Source organism: Poromitra crassiceps (assembly GCF_964638095.1).
Source record: "Poromitra crassiceps genome assembly, chromosome: 3".
In the NCBI taxonomy this organism is placed as follows: domain Eukaryota; kingdom Metazoa; phylum Chordata; class Actinopteri; order Beryciformes; family Melamphaidae; genus Poromitra; species Poromitra crassiceps.
In genome coordinates, this window is record NC_139625.1 from 60,792,511 (window position 1) to 60,805,873 (window position 13,363).

Sequence of the window (13,363 nt, forward strand, 5' to 3'; positions counted from 1 at the left end):
AGTGCACCTGCTGGTATCCTAATTATTAATTTTCCTCTCGATTTTTTTCTGCACCCCAACCTTAAAGTTCAAACTTCACCTATGATCAAAACATGGCAAATGAGACCTTGAATTTCACCAAACAAGTCATTGAAAAGTCATTGAATTTGATGTCAGAGTGAATGTGGGGAACCTTGCTCAAAGAAACAGAACTGCAGTAAGAATTGCTTAATTTATATAATGGCTATAGCTGTATAAAGCTGAGGTTGTAAAGGGGTTTTTATTCATCAGGATCAATATATGTTTTTTAATCAGGAATGAAACTGACCCAAGTTGATGCTTTTCAGCAAAGCCAGTGTTACGAGTTTGACCTCAGAGTGAAAGTATAAACAAGCACTTTACTATTATCCATTCCTTGCTATATTATTCTTACTATTATCCTCTGATTATTATTTTTATTGCCTTTTTTTGCAGTTCAAAGTAGAGAGACAGGGGAGATTGGGAGAGAGAGAGAAAGGGATGACATGCAACAAAGGTCTTTGAACCCAGGATATCACGTTTACTTGGTTCATGCTTTCGACCACCAAGCCTTGAGGCCCACACTTCCTCTTCATGACACATCAGCTGACATGAGAACAGTTCAGAGTTTGAGGTTTGGCTTGCAGAGGACGATTCAGGTGAGTGTCGATGTTTGCTCTCCTCCCTTCAGTACAGTATTTACTTACACCACCAGCAGCAGTTAAGACTGTCAAGTCCTCTTGGCCAGTATGGGTGGATGGAAACTGTGCTTTGCTCTACTTTTGCCACTGATCGGATGTGCTGCCGGCCGGGAAGGTACTGTGCAGGAACTACTTTGCAATACTTACACTTCATGCAAGTCCGTTTGTTATACAGTAGTTGTGTATTCTCCAAGAAGTTTCTTGAGTTTGTGGTTGAAAGCAGGCAGTCCATTATTTTCTGTGCCCTACTCATCCTACTGCAATTAGAAATGTAAAATGTTTATCAAATGTATCAACAGAGCAAATGCACTGAAACAATGCATCTCCTATTGATTACAGTGACTCTTGTGAAAACTATTGGGAGAGAACCAGATGTCACTCCAATGTGTCTCAATAAAACACTGGATAACATCACACTTATATCATGTAAGATCAGCACAGAAAGGAGCAGAGGAGAAAAGTGTTACCTGGCATATCAGCATGATCTGCAGGTCTTTGATCAAGGTTGTGACTCCAGGATGAAACTAATAAGAGAAGATCAGACTGTGTTTCTTCAACTGACCAGTTTAACACCAGTGGACAGTGGGATCTACACTTGTGAGTGTACATATGATGAAGGAGTAGATGTCCTTCATCTCAATATTACTGTGGAAGGTAAATGTTTGATTTATGTTCTTGTTTTTGTTAATTGAATGATGTCTCACTCATATTTTGACTCAGTTTACAGTAGTTATTTTCATTTGCTACATGGTAACATTTTGGAGAATTTCAGGGAGAGTATGACGCTTGAAGCAGTCTTGTCTTAGTGTGCAAGGTAAACCACAGCTTAGAGCAGGCATGTCCAAAGTCCGTCTCGGAGGCCAATTGCAGCCAGTGGACCGATTTTAATATACATTATGTGGCCCTCCACACAGTATTGGTTAATCAAGCAAGTTCAACGAGACTACAACATTGCCAGATGACAACGCTGACATAAAGTAATGTTGCTACTGTATATATTAACAGTTTAATGAGTAGATGTAAAAAGCTGATTTTCTGAAAGAAGCAGAAGCAGAATTAATAGATTTTCAACATCTCAGTATTACTGTGGAAGGTAAATGTGTGATTTTTGTTTTTGTGTTAAACACTTGATGTGTTTGAATCATATTTTGACTCAACTTAAATTGGTTATCTTCTTTTTCATGGTAACATGAAGAATTAAAACGTCTCTGTAATATATCTGTGTTTCTAGGGGGAGGAAGCAGACTTGGCTGAAACAGAGCGTGGGAGTGGCTGGGAGAAAAAAATAATTTGTCTCGTGGCCAGGATTTAACTGTAAAGTGTGCACAATATGCAATTCGAGCAAATGCTGGGAATAGCTATTGTTTTTGCCCAGATTCATATTATTCTATGCTGATTATAAATGGTTCTAGCTCAGTGTCTCATTGGTCAAAAGTTTTCAAATTTGGCACACAGCACACCGAGTAAGCTGGTCTCCATGCAAAAAAAAGTCCACCCACGGGGGGCACTACAGCAATATTTTATGTTTTTAGGCCTTCGCAGGCCATTTTATGCCATTGTGGCATCATCACCACCATCCCTTCCCTGCTTCCCACTAACATCGTGATGTCATCAGTGATGTCACAATAGCTATGATGTGATAGGACGGTGGATGTTGATTGTGTTCATATCGGACAAAATCCACCCTATTATAGATTTATGAAATCACTGATTATGTCACAATGATGTGATTTTCCACTGAATACCTGTGGAGGCTGCTTGCAGCTTTAATTATTATTTTTATTATTATTATTACTGAACCGGTCTGAATCAAACAACCAATCAGGGTTAGCCAGATCGTAACTAGCCAATCAGAGCACACAAAGGGTCATTTGGGTTCCACACTCTGCTACGGTGGTTATGTGTAGGCTACATTCCATGGCTGTGGTATGTTCAAAAGTTGCACGCTTTAAAGGGATAGTTAGGATTTTTTTATGTGGGGGTTGTATGAGGTAGGCTACTTGCCAACAGTCAGTGTAACTACCCAGCAAACATTTTCACGTATAACGACCGTCTGCTGCACGTCAAACCACTAGGGTGACTTGAGGTTAGTGTTGGAGTCGAGACCACCTAACCCGAGACCGAGACAAGACCAAGACCGAGAGGTGGCGAGACCGAGACAAGACCAAGACCGAGGGCGGGCGAGACCAAGACCAGACAAATGCGAGACCATTTATACGCGATCATTTAACCTTTTAGACTATTGCTCTGCTATTAACCACAAAACTGTTTTTTTTTTTTTTTTTTAACAATATTTTTATTCAGTTTCACATTTTTTCCCCACATATATTACACATAAAGACAGACAAGTAATCAAATTCACATACGAAACTGTTTTTAGCTGAAATATGGGTTAGGGTTAGTGCCGCTGGACGTGCTCAATTTCTTCCTCGAGCACCTGGCTACAGTGCAGATTTAAGCTACAAATAGGGTATAAATGATGGGGTTTCAAGTCAACTTGGCATCTCAGGGCTTGTGGAGACTTGGATTACACCAGGTGAGCAGTATGGAAGCTTTTTCCTAAAGGTGGATGTGTAGGTGGGACATCCGCTCGTGTTTGTCCAATCATCTGCATCGGTTTGAACTTCCTCCGGTCTGAAGCGCGCCCCCCCAACTTCCTTTGACCAGGCTCTGTGGGCGTGAAGTACAGACTGTACAGAATGTAGAAGAGACAGTCTGGCTTGAGAGACTAGCACGTACCTCATACAACACCACATCAAAACATCTGAACTATCTCTTTAAAGGAACACGCCAACATTTTTGGGAGATTCGTCTATTTGCAATCTTCTCCATAGTAAGATGAGATAGATGCCCATCTCTTCTCTGTGCATGTAGTAGAAAAATAGCGACCCGCCCGTCCCACTAGTTAGTTTAGCACAATAAATGGTAGTCATTGGTGCCTACTAGCCTAAATGTGTAAAGATGTTGGGGTGGTGCAGATATTACATATTTTATTCAGAGAAGATGTCAAACTCAATACTGTCAATACTGCATGATAATGTGGATGGGAGAGAGTAGGGGCTTCATTTTCCTCTCATGGAGCAGATACTGATGCCATTTTCCTTGACAGAGTTGCTTGTTCTGTTTCACAAAGGTTTAGAGGATGAAGAGGCCGGAACTTCTGCAATATTGGCCATTACCACAGCTGTGATTGGTGTTGCTGCACTCATTGTAACTGGAGTTATCATTGGATTTACCTTAAGAAAAATGCATCATGGGTGAGAAATTCTTACAAAGTGACCTAAATGTTTTTCGATATATATATAATCAGTTCAGACAGTACATTTCAGTCTATAATAGTGGTTCTCAAACTTCTCCGGTCCCAGTACCCCCCTACCTGATGCCCCAATATTCAATTTTTGCTTTTTAAAAGACACAAAACCAGAACAAAACAAAACAAACAACATTCACACCCTACAAAAAGAAGAGAGGGAAAAAACTGTCATTTCTGTCCACCGACCCTGAGGTCATCTCTAACAGCTGCCTTAGATTAGATTCATATTGTACAACAACATTCATACAGTAGAGATAATATACTATACAACAGAGTTCATGTTAGAGTTCACAGTAGCTTCCCATTATACAACAAATGATGCCATAGATCACTGATGAACCAGACAGCAAAGATCATAAAGCAAGGATGCACAAATATGATATGTTTTCTTTCTCCTGGTACCACTGGGTGACTGTAGGAGGCTTATCCATAATCCAGTTGAAAAGAACACTAAACACACACACACACACACACACACACACACACACACACACACACACACACACACACACACACACACACACGACCTAATTTAGGGTATGTATGAAACAGTGAGGGGGAAGATGGTCTTTCATTTCCTGTTCTGTCTATGAAAATAGATTGGACAACCAGTGTTTACAATGCAGAGTAGGCTATAGGCTATACTGTACACATTAAGTTTAGTTTCTTCTAATTAATTGCTGTTCGCTCTTTTACCCAACAGAGAACAACCCATACCATTGAGCAGCCTTCCAAACACGGTACTGTACAAGGAAATATTATAATTATTAATTACTTCATGTCTACTGTTGTTTGAAGAAAAGAAAAAACGAGGGGGGTTTCAAAATATAATTGTCCTTTTGCAGGAGCTACTGGATATTGAGCCATACAGCACCTTCACACAGAGAGAAAATGGGCTTTATTCAACTACTAAAGTGAACTGCTGATTCGCAAGATATGATACAGTATTAGAGAATACTGTTTTAGGGCATCTTGTCCACAAGGTGGCACTGGTGCCTTGTGAAATACATGCCACTAATCATGTTTATCTTACATGTGCAAGTCTTTCCTATCATATTCCATTCCATCAATGTGTGTTTGTTTTAAATTAATTTTTAGTGTATTACTTATCTAAATGTTAATATGTAGCCTAATGTGCTGTCTGCCAAAGATAATGTACATCTGAATCAATAAAAGAATGATGACCTACATGGATAATGGACATCATTTTGTTCTTTGGTGGTGTGTATTCTTATTATTTCAGTGGATAACAGGCTAAACAACAATGTGATGTCATATTGAGATATGTCCAGCAGCTATCAGAGTATAAGAGCAGAAAAATATCTATTCTAACACATCAGCAGCGGCACTAAAGTTCAACAATCACACAGGGAACAAGCAGATCCTGTGCATGCCACGGTGCCTACCGGGCAGCCATGGTATAGCCACGTACTAGTCACTATTTTTTCCATGAGAGTCGCACTAACATGACAAAGTCAAGAGGAGAGCCACTTTTACCGCAAAACACCTGAATTCTGTGTTTTACTGTTTGCGCTATTTTTAATAATCAGAGAGAGTATCTAATAATGTGATGAATGAATAAATAAACAAACAATAAGATATAACAGTATATTTATAATAGTGCACTATTTTTCTAATGATCAACTGCTTTAATACAGTCCAAACAAATACATCAAAAACAATACAATAAATTATTCAGGTCTGAAATCTGTTGATGAGCACTAATGGTCATGTAGTGGGTAATATTTTTTGTGAACAAATTATCTAATTTTTTATTTATTTCTGATGACTACATCTGATAGTGGACTACTTAAACCTTTGAGAAAATACATTTTCCCACCTCAGGCATGAAATCCTAAAAATGAATAGGAATTTATATAATGTTCTATTTAAAATGTTATGGGGTTGAATGTTACGGGGTTGAACTTTTTAGCTAATGGTAGGCACAATTCCATAGCTAGCTAAGACATTAGCACCACATGGCATTGAGGACATCATAAAATTTTAATATTTTGCAAAACTATTGTTTATTTTTTCCCAACAGAATCATTTATTCATATAACAGAGTTGAACTGTTGAGCCTGACAATCTCAACCTGACAATAGAAGTAATGGAATATTGGGAAGAAAAGAGAGTGAGAAATGGAGAGACCGTGCACGCACTTCCAAACCCAAAATAGGGGCAGGTGCTGAGCTGAACTAGAACAGTGAAACAAAAGAATAAAAACTGCTCGCACACTGCAGGGCTCCTTTTGCAGTATTTTATTGCACCACAAACCAGTGACGTTTTGAGCTAGATGCTCTTCATCAGACTAAAGAAGTGACAACAGGATCTTAGATAATCTTAGATACAGTATAGCAGTATACAGTCACATGATGCAGTCACATGATGAAATTAGGTGAGATGAAGAACACCTGTGTCATTGACAAAATGTGTAAAAGTATGAAAAGACATAATATACCACAGTAAATACAATAGATATAGTAATACAGTGCAGTTACATCTACCAATCCCATTGGGAAAGGAAATATAGAAATGAATCGAATACATTCTATAAAGTCGAAAGTGAATGCCATAAAAACATGTACCGTATATATAAATAAGCTATCAGTCTAGTAGCAATATTTAGGCCCTTAGGTGACATTTTGTCTAAAGTAGGCTATAGATCCAGAACAGTTCACGTTGTAAAAGGAGCTTGTTGATGTCGCCGCCCCTCTGTGGGAGCTGGAGATGTTCCACACCAACATAACTGAGAGAGGACACGGTGTGTTTCAATAGACTAAAGTGGACAGCAACAGGATCATGGTTTCTGAAGAAAAGAGAGTGACACATGCCTCGCTTTGCAGCATGTTGTTCAAAAGAGTTGTGTGTTGTCACTTCCTCCAAGCTCATGTTACAGGGGCTGATCCATTATTTTTTATAGGGGGGAAATGATATGGCGTTACAGGGTTGAAACCAAACTCAGGGACGTGTGTAAATATTGCAATTTCTTAGATAATTCATAGATTTTTTTCAGATTTTTTTTTTTTTTTAGTTAAAGTAGACACAGATATGCTTATATTAACAGCAACATTTTGGTATTAATTGCTGTTTTTATTAATTTGATGTTCAATGAGAATGTAAAGATGGTCAGTGAGGACATGCGATATGTGTGTTGTCTACTACTTAGACAACCATTTTCTTAACATATAAAATACAAATATTTTGTTTTGTTTTGCATTATAATGCAAAGACACTTAGTTCTATTAATTGACGGCTTTAAAATAGATTTTGTGGTTTTCTTTAATTGGAAATATATAATAAAAAATAAGAATGAATAATATTATAAAAATATATACACGCACGCACGCACGCACGCACGCACGCACGCACACACACACACACACACACACACACACACACACACACACACACACACACACACACACACACACACACACACACACACACACACACACACACACACACTTTTAAATCCATCCATCCAATCAATGTTATATTCCCTTAATGTTCAAAGTTGAGTTTTTTCGTTGGAGGAGTTCGTTGCCTGACATTGTTCTCCTGGGCCCTTGAGAGAAAAAGGGAAAACATTTCCACACTTATTATGACAATATTAATGTGTACACATCTCAGAATAACAATTATGTGGATTAAGGTGTTAAATATGAGTACACAGTGGTGCAAAAACAGGGTATATGTGCTAATAGACAAGTCAGTTACAGTGTAGAAAGAGTAGGTAGGTAGATGGCTAAGAAAGTAGGGTATAAGAAAGTAGAGTATAGTAGGATAGCTAGGTAAGTAGGTCAGTAGGTAAATGTGTGTGTGTGTGTGTGTGTGTGTGTGTGTGTGTGTGTGTGTGTGTGTGTGTGTGCGTGTGTGTGTGTGTGTGTGTGTGCGTGTGTGCGTGTCTGTGTCTATGTGTGTGTGTGTGTGTGTGTGTGTGTGTGTGTGTGTGTGTGTGCGACTGTGCATGCGTGCATGTGCGTGCGTTCGTGCGTGCATGTGTGTAAGTAGGTAGATTGACAGTATGAAAGTGTCTTACTGTTGAGGTTGTGTGAGTGGTGTCTTTTCATTCTCAGAGTCCCCGTGTGACCTGGTGGAGGATTTATAAAGAGTCAAGTCAACAAATTATTATGTGGACGAAGTCAGACCAGGCCTCCACTTTAAAGGTGCTACATGTAACATATTGACATCAGTAAATCATTACCACATTCATTTTGAGACATTATGAGACCATCACTGAGAAGACTGCCTCTACCAGCCTCTATATTTGACGTGAACAATCTGTTGGACTGCTGTGTGGCTGACAACAGGAAGGAACTGTGTGTGTGTGTGTGTGTGTGTGTGTGTGTGTGTGTGTGTGTGTGTGTGTGTGTGTGTGCGTGTGTGCGTGTCTGTGTCTATGTGTGTGTGTGTGTGTCTGTGTGTGTGTGCGACTGTGCATGCGTGCATGTGCGTGCGTTCGTGCGTGCATGTGTGTAAGTAGGTAGATTGACAGTATGAAAGTGTCTTACTGTTGAGGTTGTTTGAGTGGTGTCTTTTCACTCTCAGGGTCCCTGCGTGACCTGGTGGAGGATTTATAAAGAGTCAAGTCAACAAAGACAGAAGACAGATGGTGTCTTGAAAATGGATTGAAACACACACCAGTATTAGTGGGGTGCTGGCCCACAGGAGAAAAAGAAATATTGTAGCGGACTAGTAGCCGCACGTCATCTACATCTGTGCTTGCTGTGAAACTTTTTTTCTTTTTCTTTTTCTGGGGGCCAGCCGCTAGGAGGGCCCTTAAAGGTCAGCAATAATAATAATAATAATAATAATAATAATAATAATAATCACATTTTGAACCAGAACTCATCATTACTTATTAAAACATCAAAAATAAACATAGTTGCTTTTGGGTACCTTGTTTTCTCCTCATTGATGTATACAGTTAATCTGAAAATACTGTATGTGAGTAAACTCTCAACCTCATTTCAAAGAGGTGGGTAAACTGAGTTTACTAGGGTTTAACCTCCACTACGCACGTGCCTGCTCATTATTCATTTGACAATAATACTGATGTTTAAGCTGTGGAGTGTTGAGGCTGTTACCTGTTCCTCTTTCGTATTATCAGGACGACAGAGAAGACTGTGATCACAGTGGTAAGTACAACAGCAACAATCACTATACCAATCATAGTGGCACCTACGAGAAAAAGATGACAGTTGCTGATATGGCATGTATGTATGTATGTATGTATGTATGTATGTATGTATGTATGTATGTATGTATGTATGTATGCATGCATGGTAGCATTGAAAGCATTTCTCACCAAAGGTTGAGGACTGACTGGCCTCAGGAATTGTCTTGAACACATTCATCACATCACCAGAGAACAGTGGCACCTCACACCTGACCTGTCTGTTACCTTGGAAACCTGACAGTACAGCGGTGGCAGTGACAGTGACTGTACCGTTGGCGTTGGTGACACTGGCAGTGCTGTAGTTAGAAAAGCTGAAGTCATGTTCAGGAACCATCAGTGTTACAGTGGGAGCAGGCCGGCCTGTGGCTGAGCAGGACACCAGTGACCCCCCAGAGTTTGATTTAGTGATGTTCAGTGTGGGCTCATGCTGCTCTGTAGAGAAAACACATTAATGCACATTAATGCAGACAAGACTAAGCTGATGGTTTTTAGTAAGACAAAGAGGGAACCACAGTCACTGCCACAGATAGTTACTACACAGGGCAAGGAAATTGAAAGAGTGTCAACCTACAAGTGCTTAGGCTTTTTAATAGATGACTCTCTCACTTTTAAGGTTCACATAGACACTCTTGTGAAAAAGCTCAGGGTGAAGCTAGGTTTTTATTTTCGCAATAAGGCTTGTTTTTCTTTTGAGGCAAGAAAGTGGCTTGTCTTGGCTACCTTCCTGCCGATAATTGACTACGGAGATATTCTATACATGCATGCTCCTGTGGCAGCACTACGTAAGCTGGACACAGTTTACCATGGGGCGCTTAGGTTTATCACTAACTTTAGACCTTTAACACACCCTTGTTCTCTGTATATAAAGGTAGAATGGCCCTCCTTAACCTTGCGCAGGTTGAGTCACTGGTTCCTCTTCATTTATAAGGCCATTCTGGGACAGCTCCCACCTTATACAGTATATGCTCACTAATCACCCTGCAGGAAAACCACACTTATATCAGTTACGTTCTCAAAATAGAGTCATGCTGACCGTACCAAAGGCTCGGACTGAGTTTGGCAAAAAGGCCTTCCATTTGTCTGCCCCTCTGGCCTGGAATGAGCTTCAAGAAACACTGAATCTACAGGAGCTTGTCTCATTAGACAGTTTTAAAGTGATGTTAAAAGTCATGGAGGCAAACAAAATGCAGGTTTGTAAGTGTCATGATTAGAGTAGATTGAATCATGCCTATCAATGTGATATATGTTGTACTTTTTTATTTTATTTTCATCTTTGGTTGTTAGTTCAGTTGCTTATATGCAAATGTTGTGGTGATATGTTATGTAACTGTATGTCTGTAACCCTGTGCTGCCTTTTGGCCAGGTCTCTCTTGCAAAAGAGGTTTTTAATCTCAATGAGACTAACCTGGTTAAATAAAGGTCAAATAAAAAAAATAAAAATCTTCGCGATTATCATGTATGTGTAATTTTATCATGTAAAACTAATTTCAAGCATGAGGACTACCTACTGTATGCAGTCAACGCCCAATCCAGTTTATCACCCCATTCATTGAAATGCACCCACACTTTCCCTCTCTGGCAATAGCCAATCAGCTCAACCATTCCTTTCCCTCGCTTTTCCATTTTTTTCCCCCGAGGGCCATACTGACTTACATCAAGTATGCGAAGGGCCACACATTGGAGATTATACCAACACTCCTCATTTTCACGGGAGTCTCCCTATTTTTAACCCTCTCTCCCGTTGTGATTGGTAATTTCTTGTTAACTCCTGATATAATAGTGATACAAATCCAATGACTGTAGCAGATGAGATTTATTAACATAATTCTGCCTTTTATTGAGTTTTTGGGAGTTGTTTTGTTTTTGTTTGAGTCCGGCCCTGGGGCCGCATTTTGCCCCAGGCCTCAGGGCCGCAAGAAATGACTGGAGAACCGTAATTTCTTACACATGAGATTACTTTTAGTCTTTTAGTCATAAAGATTATTGAAAGATAGCCTATTCCATATTCCAGACTGAAATGTTATAACAGAAGTGGAGTATTGGCCAGAATGACATGCGTGTCGCTCTCAAATCCGTCCATCGTCTGAAAATGGTAAGTGTTGACAACACACCGGTCACGTTCACTTCATTTTGATCGGGTAAAGCGCAGCATGCGTGCGAGTGCTGTTGCACCCCTTTTGACAGAGCCTGCCGACAGATTTTCGATGCAAGTCGAAAGTCTGTCTCGAGAGATTAGTTTCGTATAAAAACTACATAGCTCGTGGAAGCTTGTGGCATGTCGCTGGTCTTCAGCTTTGCCGGTAGAGAAAGTGACGTCACTTAGGCGACAGTGTATGTAGTCTTTCTGATTTATAACTTATAGTGCAACAGTTTGGAGACAAACTGCGACTTTCTTGACATGCAAAGTTATGTTTTAAATTGACAAAATTTACGTTGGCACCCCGTGGCACAATTCAAACGGGATCAAAAAAGTAACGTTATTCTTCATTCACCCGCCATTCATATTTTTTCAGCGCTGGTACAGCAGGAAGTGACGTTCACTTTGCCTCTCTATAACCACAACTAGACATGGGAGTAAGAGGTTGATATGGACAACACCCCCCCACCCTGTACCCCCTAGTCACATCAAAAAATTGACTGAATGCAATTCAATTTCATGAATAATGAGCACTCATTTCACATGACTACAATTTAAAATGAACATAAAATGATTAATTACATTTTATTCAATGAAATATTACCAGTTTGATGATTGAATCTGTGTGTTGATGCAATAACAAAACAACATGCACATGATAGGCCTACATACGGGTAGCTTGATGTTTTGTAAAACTGTCTGCACACTGAAATTATCAACATAAGCACACACATGCACGCGCGCCTGCACAAGGATCTTACCGTAGACTTCGAGGCGGGTCTTTCCAACCAGGGCTCCTTCAGGAAAGGTGGTAAACAAACAGCGATAGTAGCCTTCATCCTGTGTCTCTACTCTCCTGATGACGATGGAGCTGTTCTGCAGTCCTGCATCTTGAAACTCCACTCTGCCTTTAAAGGGAGAATTAACCCTGGCACCAAAGCGTTTATTGTAGATGGCAATATTCTCACTCCCCTCTGGTGAAACCTTTTGCCATGTAACTTGAAGAACGCTTTTAGGTTCTGTGAGTTGACAGCTGAAATGTGCCTCCTTTCCCATTTTTGCCCTCAAAGTCTGCTGGGTTCGTATCGTCTGTGTTAGACCTGGTGGAGGAATTGACAGTTAGGCTACAGAGGTGTGCACTGTGCAGACATGTAGTAGGGGTTGTGTGTGTGCGTGTGTGTGTGTGTGTGTGTGTGTGTGTGTTTCAAGTCAAGTTTATAGCCCTTCATCACAAAAGCATGTATGCAAGGTCTGTACAAAGAATAAGCCTATACCTAATCAACAATCATAAAACAAAATTATCCAATGCAATATACCAAATAAAATAAAAACACTGAGGTGTGTGAATTAGGGTTGATAAGATAATTTCAAAATGTAGCCTACTCTGTTATTGCTGTTAGGTTACATATTTTCTCTACAAACTATGACACACATAGGCAAACAATGTACTCTAATGTAGAGACTGTAAATTGAAGAATGTTATTACAGAATGTCCCACACCACCCACCATTATCTCCAGATGTGCCAAATATATATAATATATATATATATATCTCCTTGAGATGAACGCACACTTGAGCATTTTTCAAAATTTCAAATATGTACCAGCATGCATGCCCGCCGCGCCGCCCTCATTCCAGACCCCCCTGCCCCGCTGCTGCAGCTTGGTAGGCTGCCTTGCTGTATTTCCGTCTTCAATTGGTGTATTTCGATTTTGGCCCCTCCTCTCGTCTTGTCGTTTGCTATGTCCTGACGCCAGCCAATGTGAGCGACAGACGGCAGCGAGGGAAGGAGGGGCCATTTCGAAATCGACCAATTGAAGACGGCTATGGTTACCTGTGCAGCAGGTTAATGTGCTCCAGTAACCTCGCGTCACCAGCATGGGTCACCAGCATCAATGGTCACCAGGCTCTTCTCGGCGAGAAAGAAGTGATCCGCTCAATACAATTTGTTTGCGTTCCGTTCACACATTATCGCGAACGACATTTTTTCCCCCATGATGGCGAAGGCTAAGCGAAGGCATGACCCACCCC

At 40.3% G+C, this 13,363-nt stretch overlaps 2 long non-coding RNA genes across 2 annotated transcripts; one reads left to right on the forward strand and one right to left on the reverse strand.

Annotated features, from left to right (window-relative positions):
• Positions 1–689: 689 nt before the first annotated feature.
• Positions 690–5,153, forward strand: LOC310772937. The gene is made up of 5 exons (XR_014552527.1): positions 690–813; positions 1,038–1,352; positions 3,832–3,955; positions 4,715–4,751; positions 4,857–5,153. It is a non-coding gene; the product is annotated as an uncharacterized lncRNA (long non-coding RNA).
• Positions 5,154–8,074: 2,921 nt separating this feature from the next.
• On the reverse strand, positions 8,075–9,171 carry LOC310772850. The gene is made up of 3 exons (XR_014552522.1): positions 9,102–9,171; positions 8,526–8,576; positions 8,075–8,104 (listed from the first exon to the last, which is right to left on the reverse strand). It is a non-coding gene; the product is annotated as an uncharacterized lncRNA (long non-coding RNA).
• Positions 9,172–13,363: the final 4,192 nt, after the last annotated feature.